Source organism: Alosa sapidissima, chromosome 13 (assembly GCF_018492685.1).
Source record: "Alosa sapidissima isolate fAloSap1 chromosome 13, fAloSap1.pri, whole genome shotgun sequence".
Classification (NCBI taxonomy): domain Eukaryota; kingdom Metazoa; phylum Chordata; class Actinopteri; order Clupeiformes; family Clupeidae; genus Alosa; species Alosa sapidissima.
Window position 1 is genome coordinate 1,892,238 of NC_055969.1, and position 21,675 is coordinate 1,913,912.

At 43.3% G+C, this 21,675-nt stretch overlaps 1 protein-coding gene across 4 annotated transcripts in view; it reads right to left on the reverse strand.

Moving 5' to 3' along the window:
• Positions 1–21,675, reverse strand: part of LOC121680982 (homer protein homolog 1) — a 170,170-nt gene that overhangs the window by 106,623 nt on the left and 41,872 nt on the right. The gene's annotated exons all lie outside the window — the stretch shown is intronic.

Here is a 21,675-nt window from a genome sequence, read left to right on the forward strand (position 1 = left end):
AGCCTGTTTTTTGCTCGTAAAATAAACAGTACAATGGAATCAGAGGACAATGTCCATCTTTTATACATTCAAATACAGTCCTTTAGGATCAAAGCAGGAAGACCAGTTCCAAAAATTCATATTCCAAAAAAAGATGGTAAGGCTAGTGTAGGCTACTGAATGCTACATAGTAGGCCTATGACAAATACTCATGGCTAACTGGTAACGTTAGCACAGAAAACAATCAGCTATAGCCTACTGCTGGCCTGTCACAAACATAGACAGTTCATTTGGTGATAAAACATTTTTGGATAGTTATGCGTTATGTGTTATAATCATCCAAGTTCTACTATGACTAAACTTACTAGACGTCTTAGAACCTATCCGAACCCCTAAATATTCCCTCCCGGACACCTCCCCCCAATCAAAACATATCAGAACTCATTGACACGTTCTATGACACAGGAGGGAGAGGGAGACACAGACACTCTCGCGCGCACACACACACACACACACACACACACACACACACACACACACACACACACACACACACACGCACACGCACACTCCGGGAAAAGAGAAGACACAGGGGAACACAGGGGAAATTACGAGAAATAGTAACCTGCAGGGTGAGAACTACAGGTGGGCCTATTAACAGGAATGGAATAAAAATTTGCGTTCATCTTACCCGGTTTCACAAATGCAAAGCCCGTGTATCTGATATGCAACAACGCTGTCACTGTTTGAAATCAGTTTTTCAATTGTTTTGAATATCATACCGCACTACGAAATGGAGCGGCACCTTCAAGGTGGCCTATCCACTCCAAACAGAGGCACAAAAGCGCAATATTGAAGCACTGGCCGAGGGTTATGCACAGAGTAGGCTAGCAGGATCCAATGCGTTCTGGTGTTCTTTCTCATATTTGTTTAAGCACCCACCTGCGGTCTGATTGGTGGATAGGCTATTTGTAAATCTATATTTGTCTAATCTAGTGTAAAAATAAAAGATTTTTAAAGAAAAAAATCAGACTGCCAGAATAATTTGGCTGGCGGGCCAGCTTTGGCCGCCTGTTGCCAACCCATGTCGTAGAAGCTTAAACTTGAGGTGTTTTGGTGATATTTTAATTCCATGTCAACTGTCATCTAATCGCATTGTGATTAACGCATTAATGCTGACAGCTCTGGTGAAAACTCATGAAATTTTGCACGCACAACAGTTGGCAGGTAAAGCTCTCAGGGACAAGGGCTTGGCCCCAGGTGTGGCCCAGGTACTCCCTAGCGCCCTTTATATGTTTGTCACATATGTCCAATGTTTGTAGGAGCACACCACAGTTGATGCATTTCTTGAATATGTTGAATGTTGAGGGACAGAAGTTGTTATACTGTTGTTTACACCAGTTACGGTGTTATGCCAACAGATGCCTCCTAAACCCGAACTGCAGGCTACCCAGATCTATACGTTTTTAAAGGGGAACTTGGCAACTATTTCAACTTAATAAACCCGTTTAGAAATCGGATGTAGGGCTGGGACGCTATGGATGATCTATTTCGACCTCCCTCAGACCGTCACCACGGTCTACACCTTGAATGATGCCATCCTTCTACCTTTTCTCGAGACCATTATATCAACAATGTCATGTGACTGACCTGGAGGCTGTCCCGCAGCAATATAATGCATTCAGGGACATGCCTCTTCCTCTTTGCCTTTCTCGCCTCAATTCTGAGACCGGTGAGTATGATTTCATTAGAAGCCAGTAATCCGCCACGTTATCGTGCAGGTGCCTTTGGTCCCTGAGGATTCAAACTGGTTTTCCCTTTGACATTCGTTCTAGTGAGGTGTTTACTTTCTAAATTGTTGACACCTGTTGTGTTTCTCTCTGCGCTTTTTGACCGTACAAGCCGCGTGAATGATGCTTTGTTTAGAAAACAAAGGCTGATAATTCGCAGGGTGGTCAAGACTAACTTTCGCCCTGTTAAGGATTTACACACAGGTGTGCAGGGATGGTAATCAGCCTAAATTCATTACGAAACGTAAGGGCTTTTGGAGTTGTATAGCTAAAGCAGTGTGTTCGCGCACAGTGAGTCTTTTAATTTACTAGCTTACCGTGTGTTCACATGCAGTAGGTTAGGAGAAAAGGCTTGTTCTCCAAGCGGTGCGTTCGCGCAATGGTCGCGCATGCACTTCTGGTCTTCCGACCTAAGTCAACAGTATATGGGAAAAGATGTTCTCCTGTCTAAGCAGTGCGTTCGCGCACAGTTAGTCTTTCTGTTCCTCCAGCCTAAACGGCGTGTTCACATGCAGTATGAGAAGTTGTTTTGTGTAAGCAGTGCATTCGTGCACAGTGAGTCCTTTGGTTTGCTGGCCTAAACAGCGCATTTGTGCGCAGTGGGTATACAGCTTGTTTTTCTGTCTGAGTAATGTGTTCGCGCATAGTAAGGATGCAGTGGGAGAAAAGTTTGTTATCCAGTCTAAGCGGTGCATTGTCCCACCTTGGAAGGTTTAAGAATTTCTGACTAGCATAGTTTTACAAATATTTAAGCTTCTATAAAACACAATGCTCTGGCCATTAAATAGCCCTAGTTGCTGAAATGGCCTTAAATAAAAAAAAACTAAAAAAAAACTAGCCTAAGCGGTGCATTGTGCACAGTGAGTCTTTCTGCTCATCCAGCCTAAACGGCGGTGTTCACAGGCAGTAGGAGGAAAGCTGTCCCCCTGCCTAAGCAGTGCGTTCACGCACAGTAACCCTTTCTGGTCCTGCAGGATACATGACATACAGCAGTAATAAAAAGAAAGCAGTGTGTTCGTGCACAGTAAATCTTTTTTGTTTACTGGGCAGTATGTATCACTGTCTGAGCAGTGTGTTTGCGCACAGTAAGTCTCTCAGTTTACTGGCCTATACAACGTGTTCGCGGGCGTTGGGTTGCAACTTGTCTTCGGTTCTAGTCTGCTAACCTTAACATTTCCCAGTTTAAGCAGTGCGTTCGCGCACGGTAAGCCTTTTTGGTCCGGCGGCCTGAACCGTCGGCTCAAATACAGCAGGAGTAAAGAAAGCAGTGTGTTCGCGCACAGTAAGTCTTTTTTGTTTACTGGGCAGTATGTATCACTGTCTGAGCAGTGTGTTTGCGCACAGTAAGTCTTTTTTGTTTACTGGGCAGTATGTATCACTGTCTGAGCAGTGTGTTTGCGCACAGTAAGTCTTTTTTGTTTACTGGGCAGTATGTATCACTGTCTGAGCAATGTTCGCGTGCGGTGGGTTGCGGCTTGTCTTTCATTCTAGTCGGCTAACCTTAACATTTCCCTATTTAAGCAGTGCGTTCGCGCACGATAAGCCTTTTTGGTCCTGCGGCCTAAACGGCCTTTTCAAATGCAGCAGGAGTAGCTAGAGCTCTGTGTTCGCGCATAGTAAGTCTCTCTGTTTACTAGCCTAAACAGGGCGTTTAGACGCAGTGGGGATGTTTGTCTGCCTAGGCAGTGTGTTCACGCATGGTGAGTGTTTCTGTTTTCTCAGCCTAAATGGCGTGCAGGCCAAGTGTTCACATGTAGTGGGAAATCTTTGTTCTCCTGTCTAGCAGTACGTCCGCGTACTGAGAGTCTTTCTGTTCTCCCATCCTAAATGGTGTGTTCACATGTAGTAGAAGAAGTTTGTTCTCCAGTTTAGTGTGTTCCTGCACAGTGAGTCATTTTGGCTCTGCCGGCCTAGACGGTGTGTTCACATGTGGTGGGAGAATATTCACTTTACTTCGTTTTCCAGTGTTAGGGCCCAAGCACCAGAGGTGCAAAGCCCTTTTGTTTGGTTAAATTACTATCTCCCTTAACTGTTGTGCGCAACTGGTGAGATTGTTGCTATATTCCCCTCGCACATCCGTGTGCAGGAGTGGATGTCTATTGCCCCTTTGTATTTCACATACAAGAGTGGAGGTGTGTGTGATGTAATTGTAATTGTAACTGTTACATTGTAACATATTTTTCTGTCAGGGTCTATACACCCCCCCCCCCCCCCTTTACACTGTGCGCAGCTGTTAAATTGGTTGTTATGTTCCCCTCATACGTTCTTGTGAGTGGAGGTTGTATTTCTCCCGTGTATGTACACATACGTGAGTGGTGAGTTTATTTAACTTTGAGTTTACAATCTTTTAAAATGGTTAATTTTAACATGGGATTAGCCGGGATGACGAGGTGCAAGAAGTTCTGGTGTTCATCCAAACGCCATTGTTAGCTGTAATCGATGCAACAGGAAATAACTCATTTAAACACACGAGATATGTGGTCTCATGATGACATGAAGTCTCATGACTGCATGACAATCACACAATGACAAAGTCACATAACCGTTGAAAAGAAGTCGCACGATGACAGTCACGTGGCTGCTGGGATGTAATCCATGTGGGATTAAGTTTACAATATTTTAATGTTACACTTAATACTCTAACATTTTATACTCTAACATTATCTCCCGTAACCTCTGTTCTTGTGGGCCAGTGACTCAGTGTCAAATTACTGTGTGCAGCTGGGCTAGGTTATGTTTGGAACCATTCACAGCAATGGTGCAGTGGTAAAAGGTTTCTGTTACCGCCTGACAATACTATGGCACCAAATACTTGCCCCATTTGCGGCACAATCATGGACAGACAGGAAGTGTTAACCATGTTTGGGCAAAGTGCATCTCACAGAAGATGTGGAATGCCCATGTCTGGCTGGTATCGACCATTTGAGGAGTGTGGTCTGGCCTGGTTGAACATCCCCATGCAGTGACTGTTCCTCCTCCCACCTATGATGGAGAGCAGGACAGTATCCATGATCGTCACTCACGCAGACAGCATTGTGTGCACTCCTATAGGTATAGGAGGAAAAGAGCCATAGAGGGCCGTAGCTTAATTCCCCCCTCTAGGCAATTAGTAGGGGAAGAGGACATGCAGTTAAAGATTCCGGCCTCTATTTGGGGCCTGATTGACTGAGTGGCCAGGGGACGCTCACTCCCAAGGGCCAGCTCCATCCATGGCAGGTTAGGCAGCAGGGACTTTCCCTGTCCACCTGCCACCTTTCCAGGAACCACATATGGCTGATACAGAGTCCATCTTCCTCTGTACACTGGCTCTCCTATTGAGAAGAGAGGCCGGATGTAGCTGGGTTTTTGCTTAACTTTCCTTACAGCTTCAGAGCTCTGGGTCTGCTAGTGACAATGAGCGTGTCTCATTTCAGGGGCTACATGGTTCTAAGGCCAGATTCGTAGACCGGTTGAGTCATAGTAGCGCGACTAGTGCTGTCCCATTTCGTGGGCTCCTTCGAATTCGGCCGACAAATCCACCCTTCTTTTCCCCGAAACGGAGTGTGCATCGGGTGTATGCTTCGCGGCCTACCTGGTCCCCCAAGATTCGATACGTTTATGACGTTTCATTCAAGACATGGCGAGACAGTCGGCAGAGCCTATGTAAACATTTAATAAACGGTTTAATAACATTTAAAATGATCGGGTTTTAATGTGATCTATGGTTAAGCTATGTAGCCGATTTCCGTATCAAACCTAAATTTAGAACCACTTTCTAAATAAATCTGTTCAAACATTTCAAATTGAAATGATTTATCAACAAGTCATATTAATGCTCAGATATGATCACTGGTCAGTAGTCTATTAGGCCTACTATATTTTCCACGACTTAGGCTACTAGAAGACCGTTAAACAACACGTTTAAAGACTAGTTGGCATTTTACATAAAGGCTATAATTAGTTCAAGGGAGGATTACATCCACCAAAGGTTTATTAAAGCGTCTGTTTGTGACATGTATCTTACGGACGGATAATAACAAATTCATTTTGATAAATTATTAATTTGTCCATTAGCAAAGCAGCAAATACAATTTCATCAGTTCAAATTGAACTAATGTGTTTGAACCACAGCCTGACACACACGATGCCGCTGTAGATCACAACATAGTTTTCGCGAGGTGTAGCCTAACATAGCCAGTAAGCCTAAAGTCTGATTACTAACATTGTAAATGTGCATTAAGAAAATAGCCTACTATATCGATCTATTTTATGTGGCAAAGGCATGTGTTCATGATGCTTTGTGCATGATCGAGATAATGAAAGACATCTAGCACACAGCACAAGAGATGAAAACCTCTGCTAAATGGATGCTCATCAGAACCACAAAGATATTTGTCAACGTTGCAGTTGGAAAAACGTATCGGTCTACAAGCCAGGTCAGTTAACAAGTAAGATGAAGTGCAATATGATGCATTCAATCAGATATGTCTGCAAACGACCATTAGCTACAGTCACCACCATAAGTTACTCAACCGATCACAGCTGTCTGGCTATAGGCTACGTTATCCTGCCGTCCTAGCCAGGCTACCTTGACTGTTGATATTCCCTCCTAAGTTTTTGAAATTAGCCTACATGACAGCAATCAGAGAAAGAAATTACGCTGCCCATGCCCACCTACCACTTTAATGTTTGGTTTTAACCAGGCTAGAAAGAAAAGGCCAAGGCTACTCACATGAATATGCTCCAACTCCCTTTTGAAATCGCCATCTCTTGAAAAGTAAAGCGACACTTGTGTGATTGCTTTTTAGCTGGTGGGTGAACAAATTATTTAAAATTGGAGATGGACGAGGCAGGCAAAGGCTATATGGACATGTGCCCTCCTATCACATTTTTGACTAGTCTTATAATAAATTAATATTGACAGATGCCGCAATTAATTCTATGATAACGTTTCTTGCATTGTAGCCTGAATGTTGTTATTAGGATAAGTGTCTGCTAAATTAATCAATGTAAACATGCTAAATGATAGGGAAAGGAGCAGCAGCTAAAAAAAAAAAACTCAATCCTTTTAGTTTGGAAGGACTTGCATAATTGTATATCTTTTTAATAATTCAAATAGATTGATGATTGCTCTCACTCAGTTAGCCTAGTTCATATTATTGTAACCTATACATAAAACGTAATGCGTTGATCTGAAAGGATGCTTTTCACGAACAGTTAGAAAGATCAGTAGGCCTATGCCTACTCGGGCTAATGACGTAACAGATCCGTTCTTTTAGGCTAGACCGTCCCATTTAAAAAAACGTTGGTCCAGCCAGGTCCGGTCTATGCGGTCACAGAAGACCAGTGCTAGGTAGCACGAATGCTCCGAAGCATCCGGCCCCTGAAATGAGACACGCCCAATGTGTATAGTGAAGCCTGTGCTGAGACTGCTTTGGGTGTTTTGTTAGCAGCTATCAGAAAGTCTGGTAGCGCTAGTGGTCCAGACACCAAGAACTTGTTAAATGCTGCTGTCTACCCATTCCTAACTCACCCGTGATATTAGAATGGCCATGTCCTCATATTGACTGGGAGGCTTGTTTGGCTGGGGGCTGTTGCTGGCTGGCCCAGCTCTTTGGCCCATTGGAGTTTCCCATTTCGGCCTCCATTTTGTCTTAGGGTCCCTATAACAGTAAGGGGCCTCAGTCCAGGCAAATGCTTTGGCAGAGGAAATAGCAACACCATTTCAGAGGGGCGCCATTGTCACAGTAAAGTCTAAGCGAACAGCAGGCTGCCTTTTACTCAGCATATTTCCTTGTTTCCAAAACGGGAGGGGCGGGCTCAGCCTCTTCTTAGTCCTCCGGCGCTTCAACACGTACATCAAATCTTACCCGTCAAAATACTAAGGAAGTGGTTCACCACTACCAACTTGCGATACACTTTTTGGGTACAGGTCATGTAGTACACTGTGATGTACCATGTTCAGTCCCTCAGTAAAACTCAACTGAAGGAAAGAAACCTTCAACCAATTCAGGAGGCAGTCTTTTAGGGCTCCACCTGAACCCACTCACAATGTGGGCCACTCTTACCCCTTAAAGGATAGCAAGAGTTCTGGCAGTCCTACATGACATTTGCCTCAGCAAACCTTGGATTGGCTTTTAGACAATCCAGGGGATGATCTCTGCAGCAGTGATGGTGTTCCCACACAGTCTCTTCAGAGCCAGATCTCTGCAGCACTGGCTGACTGCCTCAAACCGGTGTTCATGGGAAAAACAGGCATGTTAAGATTCCACATGTGATGGTCATGTCTGCAAGCTCTGCCCCCATGACTGGGCAGCAGGATGTGTGTACAAGAACTTGGGCAGTCTAGTACATTTGTGTCAATAGATACCTCCCAGATAGGCTGGGGAGCTGTTTGGGAGGGCAGAACCGTGAGCGGTCTCTGCGAGCCCCCATGGAACATGGGGCACATCAGTCTTCTGGAGCTGGGGGCAGTGCATTTCACCCTGAGGGCTCTCTTCTCTTGTATACAGGGCAAGCATGTCTTTGTGCGGACAGACAGCCCTGCTGCTATGTACCATATCAACCACAAAGCGGGCTTAAGGGCTCAGCGTGGCTGCTAAGTTACTCAGAAACCTCGGCTGTGGACATTTCCATGCCTGGCCTCACTCAAAGCAGTGCCAGAAGCTCGGAATCTCGAATTCCAGTCAAGCTGTCATCTGGTCTGGCTATCCTCAGCCCTTCTCAGGGTTAAAACTGGCTGTAACTGAGCCCATGAATATTGCCAAGCATTTCCAGCAGAGATGGGAATTGTTCTCCTCATGGTGGCAGGGCCTGGAGTTAGATCCAGTGACATCCAATGCTTGGTGCTACACTTTCTTCACTCCCTTTGGGATGTGGGAAGGGCAGCTGATCCAGTATCTTGTAAGTCTATGCCTTGGTGTCCCATGGCACGGTAGAAGGTTTGTCTGTTGGAGAAGACCCTATGGGGTCGCAGTTCCTGAAAAAGCTGACTACCTGCATCCAGGCAGATTTTTGAGAGCTCAATCCTGCAACCTCCCCTGGGTGGTGAGGCCTTTGAGGGCAACCCCAGGTGGACCCCTGGGGCATCAAGTTTGTGTTGCATAAAACTGCATGTTTGGCCACATGCAAAAATAAAACTGCATCTTTGGCCACATGCTCTGCCAAGATGGCAAGTGAGCTATGTGCACCCTCCATGAGTACTACATGCTTGAGGTGGAAACCATTATTCTTCCCTTAGGGGATGAACCCTCAGTCAGTTAACCATGTCATTGAACTGGAGCTATTTTGCCCTGAGCCAGCTTGCCAAGCTGAAGGGGCTCTTAATGCTCTATGCCCAGTCAAGGCATTGGGAGCTTGTGTTGATCACACGTGGCTGCGTTGACAGGCGCACACACAGCTTTCGGTGCTATGGGGGTAAGTAGCTGGTTCACCCAGTGTCTACACACCGTTTGACCCACCAATTGGTGGAGGCAATTTTTCAGGCCTTCTCTGGGCAGTGTTTCCTAATCTCTTAAAGCCTGGCGGCTCATTCCACACGGAGTACGGCCGTCTCATGGGTACCATTGAAAGGGGTTGCTCTTGGTGGCATGTGCAGCGGCATCCTGGAGTACTCCATGGATCCCTGCCAGACTTTAACGAGTCAATGTGACATCCGCCACTATCGGCTCCACTGTTATGTTGATTGCCGACCTGACTGGTGATGAGTAGTCTTCTGTCCTTGCGACACTGTTGGGACTAGTCATCCAAGGTGTAGACCGTGGTGACGGTCTGAGGGAGGTCGAAATAGATCGTAAGTTATGTCCATAACTATGGATCTATAAGACCGACCGATGACTGTCACCATCTCTTGTCGCTCGGAACAAGCTGAGGCGTTCCAGGCAAGAGGAAGAGGCATGTCCCTGAATGCATTATATTGCTGCGGGACAGCCTCCAGGTCAGTCACATGACATTGTTGATATAATGGTCTCGAGAAAAGGTAGAAGGATGGCATCATTCAAGGTGTAGACCGTGGTGACTGTCATCGGTCGGTCTCATAGATCCATAGTTATGGACATAACTTACATTTTCTTACCGCGGTCGGTAAGCAAGAAATTACCACGGTTTTGCGGTATCCCCCAATTAATACATGAATAAATAAATAAATAATAAAAAAAAATGGATTATGAATTTTGTGCTGCCATCAGCCATCACAGACAATTAAACTTTAGACTTCAAAAGACCAGTGGACCAAATCCTTCAGACATGAAAGAAATAGGTTATCAACAAGGCTATCACGATTTTAGAACTGTTACATTCATGATGCTTATGCTAATGTCACAACTGTAGGCTATCGCACGTTTTAATGGCTGCGTCAGGTTGTAACAAAGCTAGCCTAGACCTACGTCGCTGTTAAGTTAAATTCACAACAAACTAGAACATATATTTTTACATTTTTTCATGAACTAAACATGTATGACTCCTTTCTGGCCAGATTTCACGTTTAGCAGCATTATTAGGGCCCGAGCACTGAAGGGCGCAAGGCCCTATTGTTTTTGTAAGGATTATTATTGGGGGCCAAGCAGCGAAGCTGCGAAGGCACCCATTGTGTTTCTATGATTTCTTATTATTATTATTATTATTTAACATCTTTCCTCTGCCATTGGAGTCTATGGCAGCCAATAGAACCGTCTGGTGAAAAGTTGTGAAATTTGGCACACTGATTGGGGACAGGCCAATGATTAATTTCACCAAGATTCATGCCGGGATCTTGAGCGCTCTAGCGCCACCAACAGGCCAAAGTTGGACGTGCGTTCACACACGTAACTTTTGACCCATAGGCCCAATTGTCAAAAATGAGGTATCATTGGAATCCTTGGACCAAGCCGAGTTCAACGCACCATATGACATCATTTTCCGCCATGATGGATTTTCCGCCATTTTGGATTTTAGTGAAAGTGAAACTAATTCTTCACAGGTCACAAATTTTGTCCGATCGTCACCAAACTTGACACACATGATCTTCAGCCCAAGCCTCACAAAAGATACTCCTTTTCGTCTTCGGAACTCAAACCGTTCGCCCGTAACAGCCAATCGAAATATGCGGCGAAGCCGCCAAACAGGAAGTGAGCTCATATCTCAGCAACCCATTCACCTATCATAACCAAACTTAGTCCATGGACTCAGGACCCAATCAGGGGGACGCTCAAGAAATCTGGTGACCTTTGACCTCTAGGGGGCGCTGTAATTAAGAAACATGCCTTTTGGCCTGTAGCAGCAGTTGTGCTTAGAATTAAAACGCACTAGTGGTGTCTGGTAATACTGTTGGAGGTCCTTAGGCCGACCCAAGCCAACTTGTGATGTCATCGTAATTGATTCGGCCGCCATATTGGATTTAATCAAAAACACGTACGAATTTTTGCAGGTCACAAATTTCAGCGGATCCTCACCAAAATTGGCAGAGAACATCTTCAGACCATGCCTTATCAGTGCATCGCTTTTTGGAACGATTGACAGTAGCATTCGGCTGTAACAGCCAATCGAAACTTGCGGCGAAGCCGCCAAACAGGAAGTGAGCTCATATCTCAGCAACCCTGCCATGTATCATAACCAAACTTACTACATAGGTTCAGGACCCCATTAGGAGGACGCTCAAAAATGTGTTGACCTTTGACCTTTAGGGGGTGCTGCAATTAGCAATATTGCATTTTGATCTGTAGTTGCAATGTGTTTTATCGATCTTTTATTTTTGGATGTGAAACTGATGACATGTTCCATCCAGTTCATTCTAATGCGTGCGTGGTAGGGCGGGGCGGGGCAGGACGGGGTGGGACGGGCAGAGGTGATTAGGTGGGGGGGCTGGCTGGCAGAGGCTGTGGCAATACTCAGCCCTGTTTCAGCCCTACAAAATCAGTTATGTTTGATGTGACACTTGTTGAAAGTGTTGATCGCGAGTGTCTGCTGAGTTCTATCTTGTCGCCGTGGCTACTCCAGCCTATTCTGCTTGGCCCCCTCATTGCTGCTTGCAGCTATATTTATTATTATTATTATATTAACTTTGTCTCAGAGCGTTTTCCTTTTTTGAGGTGGTTAAGATGGGTGAAAAGTCTTGAAATTTGGCACACACATCAGGTGTCATGCAAAGCAGTTAGGTACAAGAGCTTGGCCCCGGGCGTGGCCCAGGGACTCAGTAGCGCCCCCTTAGGTGATTGAGGCAGTGGTTGGCACATACTTTCAGCTAGACGCATCAAATTTGGTAGGTGTGTGTATCTCCCCAAGATGAACAACTTTTGTATGTACAATGCATTAGCCACGCCCAACAGGAAGTGAGGTATTTGGGATTTTGTGCGGACTAAAATGTCATGAATTGGGATGCCAAAAGAGGTTCTTCCCATCGGTGAAAACGCATGAAATTTGGCACACACGTCAAGAGGTACCATGAATACACAGGGGAAAAGCCTTGGCACTGGGCTTGGCCCAGGAACTCCATAGCGCCCCCTTATGTCACTGTGACTTGTGGTTGGCAGATAGTTTTAGATACACACCAAATTTGGTGGGTGTGTGTAACTCCCAAAAACAATCAACTTTTGTATTAACATGCCATTAGCCACGCCCACAGGAAGTGAGGTAATATGGATTTTGTGCATTGTGGACATGATCAATTTTAACATACTCCTCCTTGACGGTTGATCCGATTCATGTGAAAGTTGGTATATATGATGCCAATATGCTTCTGATTCTAAATTGTGAAGCTTTTTTTGATATGTTGTAATTTGACGAAATGGCAAAACTGAATTTTAATACCCTTCCACATAAACAATAAATGTGTCTTAATTCACCATGCATGGCTTGAAATGTTTTAAATTTCACAGGTCTTTGAATACCATGGGAGTGATGATATTGACATGCCCATAATGCATATTTGGCATAGTGCCACCACCTGGCAACAGAAAGAATGTCAATTACACTGATGTCACATGATCAATTTTAACATACTTCTCCTAGACGGTTTGTCAGATTCATGTGAAATTTGGCAAATATGATGCCAAGATGTTGCTGATGTGAAATTGCAAAAGGATTTTTGATATGTTGTAATATGTCATGATTTTAATATCTCACCACATAAACAGGAAATGTGTCATAAAGTCACAGTGCATTGAATGATTGGTCTGAAACTTCTCAGGTTAATAGATATTATGATTATGATGATATCCAGACACCCAATGGGCCTGCTTGACAGCGCCACCACCTGGCCAAGAAGGAAATGTGCCAGAAATGGACAATGCCTTAAGTGACTGATCTGAAACTTTATAAAATATTGGATATCATTATTGTGATGATATTCACACATATAATTCATATGCCTAGCATAGCGCCACCATCTGGCCAAACAGGAAATATGCCAGAAATGCTCTATGCTTTGAATGAAAGTTCTGAAACTTCTCAGGTTAATAGATATTATAATTATGATGATATTCAGAGACCCTATGGGCCTGCCTATCATAGCGCCACCACCTGGCCAAGTTGGAAATGTGCCAGAAATGGACAATGCCTTAAGCGATTGATCTGAAATTTTACAAACATTTGGGATATCATTATTGTGATGATATTCACATGTGTAATTTCCATGCCTACTGTAACATAGCGCCACCATCTGGCCAACCAAAAAGTGTATCAGAAATGTTCTTTGCTTAAAATGAATGGTCTGCAATTTCTCAGGTTAACATATATTATGATTATGATGACACCCAATGGGCCTGCCTTGCATTGCGCCCCCATATGGCCAAGCAAGTAAATGTGGCAGAAAATAAAATACAAAAACACATAGCACACGCATCAAATATGTACATTTCACGAACGTACCACGTCGGTGCTTTGTTTGATTCCGACATGTCACGGGTTGCGGCCCGCCGGTGCTCGGGCCCGCCATTGCCGCTTGCGGCTGTATTGTAAATTGAGTTTGAACGGAGAGAATAGAAAAGTGTTGATTGTGCCACGTCTCCCCTACTCTCACATAGTTAAACAAATGGAATGTTGGAACATTGCGCTCCCCAACACAAATGCGAAAGGTCGGGTTTGCTTCATCTTTTGATAATAAGTTTTGAAGTTTTGTTTTGAAAACGGAGGGTTAGCCTACTTAACGTAACTGTGGTTTTCTGAGTATCAATGTCATAAGATGGTTCATCATCACATTACACATAATGACATTACATAGGCCTATACGTGCACACATGTGCAGGCCAAATATAGGGGGATTCGACTTCATGTAGGCTAGCCCAGACATCTAAGCTGATTGCGTGATTATCTCTGAGACTCTGCTACGTTTTAAACCCGGAATTGTGCATATGTCATGGTTGAAAATGTCGAAGTCGAATCCCCCAAATTTTTCACAGATTTTTTTTTTTTTTTTTGCGTGAGAAACAAGAACAAGTGAGAAACAAGAAACTCATTTTAAATTGTGTGTTACCTTGTAACATTCACATTGTTCTGAACCTATGCTAACTGTTTCGCTAGCTTGTAAACAAATCCATGTGCTTTATTGTTACCTTTATCCACAGTTTGAAATAGCATAATGCACAACTTCTCTAGCAGAGGGGGAAATATAGCTAATCCTGCCAAGTTTCCCTTTAAAGTCTGCCTAACGTTTCACAAGTTGTCAGATTGTGCACTAATACAATCTCACATTTGGCAATTAAAGCAACTAGTGCGTGCCCATTCAAAAGCTATTCCTTTACAAACCCCATAGCCGAATTAGACTACATGCCCGCTAGTAGGCCTGCTCTAAGCATTCAATAATCACGCCTCTTTTATTTATATTTCCCCAGTGAAGCTGCAATGACCCAAATAGATAGATAGATAGATAGATAGATAGATACTTTATTGATCCCCAGGGGAAATTCAAGGTCTCAGCAGCATACAGACAACACAAACACATTCTTTAACAGCAAGAGTAATTAAAGTATATAATATAAAAACACAACTAAGCAATAAGGACAGTAGAAGATAAAGTATATGCTAAATATACTAAAATACAAATGATACTAACTAACACTTAATCTAAATCAATTCTAAAAACAGTATCCACATAGTGGTGATTTAATCAATCAGAGGCGCTTACAATGACTGAGGCAGGGACTGAGCCTGTGATTCTCTGTGCATAGTAAGGTATGGTAAGGTGCTCTAAGGTGCTCTGTGTGAATGAGTGTCATGGTGGTAGTGCAATGGTGATGGTGGTCATGGTGATAGTGCAAATGAGTAAGTCCAACAGTGCAACAATGCAGAAATAAAGAAATTAACAATAGTGCTGTGGAGTGGGTGACACTCATTGTCCAAGATGTTGATCAGTTTGTTCAGGGTCCTTTTGTCAGATAGTGAAGTGATTCACTCCAGTTCAGCTCCCACTACAGAGCCAGCTTTCCTTACCAGCCTGTCAATTCGCCCCGCATCCTTCTTCCTTGTGCTTCCTCCCCAACATACTACTGCATAGAAGAGGACACTGGCAACAACACCAGATGGCACTTGTGAGCAGGGTAAGGAACGTCGGCTTTTGCCGCTTTGAGTCTATGCGCGCCAGTATGCTACAGTATGGACCATATGGGGAGTACCACGACAAAATGAGTCTTGTGTCGCAGAAATCCATTTCAGACATAGCGATTTGAATGCAGCGAGGGTAAAAAAATGACAAAATTATGCATTTTCTAATTTCACCACTAACACATTCCATTACCTCTTCTTACTGTAAAAACGACCTAGAAATATGGTTTTGAAGGCCAAATGTGTAGGCTGTGCATTAACACTTTGAATGCCGCGCTGTTTTCGGAAGCTTTGGCCCAGAGTGCCAGCAATCTTGATCATTGTTGACGATTTTTGTAGAGCCACAGCGTATTCTATGTTATAGCTATGGACACATATGGCTTGTTTGAAAGGTGAGACTTTAAGCTCTCAGTGGGTACAAACCGTTTATTTCTACATGCCTCTAAGAAATCCCAAGCTAAACAGTTGCTAGTTTTCATCAAAATCCCTGTTTTATTTCTAGAAATTGAGATGTAGCGTCTTTTGTGTTGCCTGTAAAGTTTCCGGGAAGTGACCTAGCGAGACTGCCACCTAATGATAAACCCACGAAAATGGCCTGGTTTTGACCTGACGTGCATGTGTCACTGATTCAACCCAAAGCGGCAACCATCAAAAGCAAGTTTTAAGATTAAATGTCCAGATAAAATGTCCAGATTGTGCGTTTTCATGAGTTTTCGATCGTCATATATTTCATTTCCATTCATCACAGAGTTCCCAAAATCACATATAAGGTGTGTTAGTGTCTAGTTTCGTAGTTTTACCGCCTGCGTGAATGGAGCATTTAGAAGCTGCGCTGTATAGTTTGAACTTTAAAGCTGATTTTCTCAAAACTTGTTTTTTTGCTGAGATGAATATACCCTTCACATTTTGGCCAATATCTCTGGGTTGGCTAAATGGAATTGAACAAATTACCTCTTATTTTAAACCCTGAGGTCTGTGGATTATGAAAATCTAATAAACCCATTTTTCGGGGGTTTTGAGTCAAACTAGCCTCATTTCGTCGTGGCACGCCCCATATATTTACCCAACATTTTTTTCAGTTGTTTCCACAATATTACCCTCTGATGAGCTTTCATTTCGATAGCTGATAGGCCTACAGTACGCACTGTAAAACAATCCAAAAGTGAATTAAATCCCGAAGCAAACTGAAAATCTTCTGCTTTTAATATAGCCTACCAATAAGCTGCTCCAAACGACACGCAGTCTCACGATAAAACGTGTTATTATTCAGGGCTCTACAGTGCGCCCATATCACTCGCACATGCGAGTAAAAATGATTGCGTGCGAGTGCAAAAAAATATTTAGGCGCACTGGTGCGAATGACTTCTAACCATGTCAATGTTTGTTTACAAAATACACCGCAACATCGAGAAACATTACTGGTGCAAACCATAGAATCACGTCGCGAATGCAGGATAAAAACTACATCTCCCATCAACGTTAGCAGTTTCGTGTTGTGACTCGCTAGTAGTCGCGTCTATCAAATCCAAGAGCGCACAGAAAAAGCGGAAAGTTAGACTAGCCAGCCAAGATGCAAAGATTGAAGAAATTAGTTCTTCTATCCACCGAATTCATCGGATATAGGAGGAACAGGATGAGATTCTGAGAATGCAGTGAGAGAAGGAAAGGTAACCTAACATGCCTTTTAGCCCAGTTGACGTATTGGCTGCAATATGCAAAATATAGCTGTAGCGAACAGGCACAAAAGTAGCCTCCCGTAATAATCCCATTTTATTCAAAGGTAGAACGCTGCTGACAACTCCAGGCTTCCACGCATTCTTGTTTGTTTACACTGAAGCTGAAGTGCAAAACGAAAGTAGTAGTAAGTAATGTTTGCCTAACTGCCCCCATCAATGCAGATATTTCAAATAAAAAATAAAAGTATAAAAAATATATCCTTGATTAGACTATGTTGGGTTTTGTGGAAGAGCAAATGGACTGTTTTAGTAGTAGTATTCAGTATGCAGTCAGATAGGTCACCATAGGCATATTTGGATTAGCTAAATTAACAAAATGTAGGAAAATAGAACAGACTGAAAATAAAGTAGGCACTGATCTTTAAAATCCTGTTTCCTGTAGCCTAAATGTCGTCAGTCATTCTTAATCTTTGCAATTGGTGCACTGGCATGTTTAACTGTTAGCCGCAGTGTAATGTTAGATTATGTGTAAGTTAAGTACAGAACTGACTGTGCGCCCAAATTTGTGTCTGTGCTCCTGGAATTTTTTTTTAGTGTAGAGCCCTGTTGTTTATGAAGGTCTCTTTGTTATTTTATAAAGAGGTATCTGGCCATTTTGTTTGTTTGTTTTGCTTTTATTAATGGTTTAGCTCATGAGATCACAAGGCCAGTGGCTACCCCACTTTTTGGGAAAAATCTCTCATTTTCCGACACACCACAAAACATCCCTATTCGTCTGGGGCTTTCTATAGGTTTCAGTACGGGCCGTATCGTGAGACAAACAGCAAGAACAGAATAGGTTGATCCATTTCACTTAACCCGCTGTCCAACCCCCTTGCGCGCGGATACCTAACATTTCATTCATTGCCTACATGTTTATTTGTCTTATGGCGGCCTTACATTGTACGATTTTGGTCTGTTTTCTCAGTCGGCGACTACATTTCCAAAGTCGGACCGAAATTGTGGGAGTTGTACTAGAATCGCGGCGTGCTCCCGTCAACTAGATCGTTTAGTGTAAGGTACAAATCTAAGTATAAGTATAAGTATATATACTCTTTTGATCCCGTGAGGCAAATTTGGTCTCTGCATTTATCCCAATTCGTGAATTAGTGAAACACACACAGCATACAGTGTACACACAGTGAGGTGAAGCACACACTAATCCTGGCGCAGTGAGCTGCCTGCCTCAACAGCGGCGCTCGGGGAGCAGTGAGGGGTTAGGTGCCTTGCTCAAGGGCACTTCAGCCGTGCCTACTGGTCGGGGTTCGAACCGGAAACCCTCCAGTTACAGGTCCAAAGTGCTAACCAGTAGGCCACGGCTGCCCCAAAAATTGTTTGTTCTTAGCGGTTTTAAGTCAGTCGGAGTCAGTGTTTTATAATTTTGCCGTTACGACAGTATCAAACATGTTTCATACTATCGCAAGTCTTTTTAGTCGTGGCTCATGCAAATAGTGATGTGAGCAATGTAAAAACCTCTCTCCAACACCAAACAGGAAGGAGCAAAGTAGGCGACAGCTGTAGCCTATATGATTATTTGTTATTTAATTTCTTATAAATTATTAGTCGGCTATTCCACGTGACAGAACAACTCTATATCTGTTAGGGATGTCACACATGAAACAATGCTGCAGAAACACAAAAAAATGACTGATATGAGTAGGCTATATATGAGTTCCTGTTGATAGGTAGTGCACGATGGAAATAATTTAAAGGAATCTAGTAGCAGTCTTGTAAATAGTGACCTTGCATGATCCCTAGTTGTTGCAAAATCATAGTCTGTGACTAGTCTGTGACTCAACAAATCTATTACTTGTCTTTAGATGTGAGAGGGTCTGAGACTAGTCTTTCAAAAATCTTTTCCAAATATTTGCAAAGGCTTTCAGTGTAAGGAGGGCTTTATTCGAAACAATTCTTGTAGGTATCCACTACTCTGCTACCACCATAAATAATCGTCACAATGCACACGCTCTCTATCTCCCTCTCTCCTAGCAAAGGCATGCACAATTTTGTCGGAAGATCCTGCTTGAGTTCGAGTTGGCGGGGGGGGGGGGGGGGAGGGTCATCTAATGGCCCACAAGCTGATCTGATGTGTGAAGCTGCTCTTGGCATGTCTCTGCTGGCTAGTGTCATGGAAATAAGCTGTCATTGATCTACAAGCGCAGAAGTCAGCCTCATATGAGGGGGGATGGTAGTCTCCAGCACTGGGGTTGGTGGCTCCCATCTGAAACAGTTTTTAATTTAGGTACAATAGCAAATTATTTGGGTGATGTTTACATTAAGCATTTTTTGCTTGAAACTAGGCTATACACGACTGCTGTTCAGGTGCGCGTCTGCAATATATTGGGTAGCTTACCCTGTTCACTGAATGCTTAGACAGTGCTGTTCAAAGAATAGGCCTACATAATTTGGCTTTATTAATGCTTCTTCAGTTACGCTTCTCTGTTCATGATCTAGAGTGAACAGAGTGGCAAATATTAAAAACTTGGCCACAAGCATGTGCACAAACATCAACTTAATATCCCGGGGAGAAACCCTCGATGAAATAGACTTGACACTTCTGGCCTAAAAAAAAGGTGCCCCCCCCCCTTTCAGAGCAATAGAAAGTGTGGCGTGTGAGCTGTGAGCGTGTGAACGGATTTGAAATGTGGATTGAATATCGATATCTTCATATAGCCAATCTATACAAAATATCACAAAATGGTTTCACATTAGGCTTATAGCCTAGCAGATAATAATAATAATAAGAAAACTGCATGCGTCTTTCTTTCCTCTGATTGGAATTAATGAAATTACTGTGCAAAGTGGAAAGGGGAAAAAGTGCAAGATTTTGCCAAATTTGGTTTTACTCATTTTGAGTAGTCCTAAACTAGGCCCAAAGGCAGTCAATTCTGGCCCCAGCTTGATGATAAAAAAAACTAGGCTCTGATTTAGCCTAGTCTACTGTATAACTTCAACGAGGTGATCTTTAGTATCGTTCTGTGGGGTTCCCAACCTTCCCAACACAGACCGGACAACAGTTGTCATATTTCTGATGGACCGGTAGCAGGGACGTTGATAGTATTTTGTGAGAGGTGGTACTGATTATATTACCGCAGGTTCAGGGGTGTCTTCCCTGGAAAAATGTATAAAATTCTGGCTGTTAAATACACCATTTTAACGCAAGTTTGGAAGGGGCAGAAATACTTTTTAACAGAGCAAGCAGGGCCCGTCTTCTGTCTGACTCAGGTGACGTGCTACCTGCATAAGGTTATCACTTCACTGCTGCTTGATACTACCCTGCCTGCATGGAGACATATTTTACATTAACAGTGGAGATGTTAGCAAAACTATAGCGTTTGGTAAGTGGAGATGCAGATCATCTCCCTAATTCCTTTCTTTGCGCAACAGCCCACATTATGCGCTCAGTCCAGCGAGACGAGTGAAGTCGCGATTTATTAATTAATTAATTAATAATGTTGATTAATATGATTAATTAATGATATTGACAACAATGGCTCAAGGAACTGAAAGCATAGGCAACAAGGCTCCTTCAACATCACAGACTTCATATTTACTGTGATTGGGATCCACAGAATATTTGCCTTTTTTCATCCTTTGCTGCCCATCTAGACTGCAATGCATCTGCATATTGCTCTAATACCAAGCCCATCCCAACAAATTGTCGTACACCTGCATCATTACTGCCTGTTCTGCACCATCACTATTGTGTTGTTCAATCCCCCTGGTGTGTTATATGCATCTGCATTTCATTTATACTGTATTATCACTACTCAAGTCATCCTTGAAATAGTGGCTTTAAGAGCACACTGTACTGTGGCTATGGTTCACAGAAACCTCGCCTTGATTGGATTTTATGGAGAATCTCGAGTGATTTGGAGTTGGCACAGCATACCACTGACGCATATGACGCATCAGACACAGATAAGAGAATGCGCCAAGTCCCTACACACCTGAGCCAGTATGGGGTGATGAGCACTGTAGGCCAGCAGCAGCAGGACAGAGGAGATGAGACAGAGTGCAAGCGGCTCTTCTTCAGCACGCTGGACAGTGTCACTGGGGAGATGAACACAAGATTTAGTGAACAGAACAGCTAGCAGGTGGAGGCAATGTGTGCCCTTGACCCAGACAGTCCTCAACTTTTGGATGGTGAAACCACTGCTGGAGCTCCCCAACCCAGCTTTGATAGAATCTGAATTTGCATGGCCTTCTCTCCCAAAGAAAAGTAAGTAAGAAAAATGGAGCTCTGCTGCAGTGGTGAATAGGTGTATAGAGTGGCTGATAGGTGGGCCTAGGTTAAATCAAGGTGTGCCAGAGAAGCTAACCAGTCTCACCACATGATTATTCTGGCTTCAATAAAGTCCCATTAGATGAACATCACGTGTGAATCTCAATTGTGAAGGGACAGAGTTCATAAAGTTCTGTTCTATTGAGTATTAGGTGATGTCACAGATGTGATAATTCTAGTGTTGCCATTTTGGGAGTCAAATAAGTATTGTAACATTAATATAATGGGCCCAAGCTTAGATGTCTCAATTAACTTTAGCCTTTAAGTCTTTATTTTCCCACTGCCTGGTTCAATTTCCTATTATGATGCACAGTATAGAAAGTCAATTTCTTTCTGTTATCCGGTTGTTAAATCCAACATCACGGGTGGCTTTTTCATCCAAAAATGTTTACTAGCGTTCACAACCTGTAAGCTA